Raw genomic sequence first — 279 nt, forward strand, 5'->3', positions numbered from 1 at the left:
TTCCATCCCGCACCGCACCGCACCACGTCGGGCCGCTCACTGGGAACGGGGTGGAAGCGAGCGTGGGGCATCAGGCAGGCCGTGCCTTCTGGGCGCCCCCCCTCCCGCCGGGTTCTCAGGGCCTCCTCCCCAGTCCCAGGGCGAGCGCAGCCAGCCCGGAGGCCCCAGCGCCCCCAGAGAACATCAACAGCCCGAGCCCGCTGCCCTAGCTGGGCCTCGCGATACGCCGGAGGCCCTGGGGATGAGGGCTCGAGGGAGGGAAGAGGTCCGGGACCCAGG

This window comes from Herpailurus yagouaroundi, unplaced genomic scaffold (genome assembly GCF_014898765.1).
Source record: "Herpailurus yagouaroundi ecotype Mexico unplaced genomic scaffold, PumYag 56212, whole genome shotgun sequence".
NCBI classification, from domain to species: domain Eukaryota; kingdom Metazoa; phylum Chordata; class Mammalia; order Carnivora; family Felidae; genus Herpailurus; species Herpailurus yagouaroundi.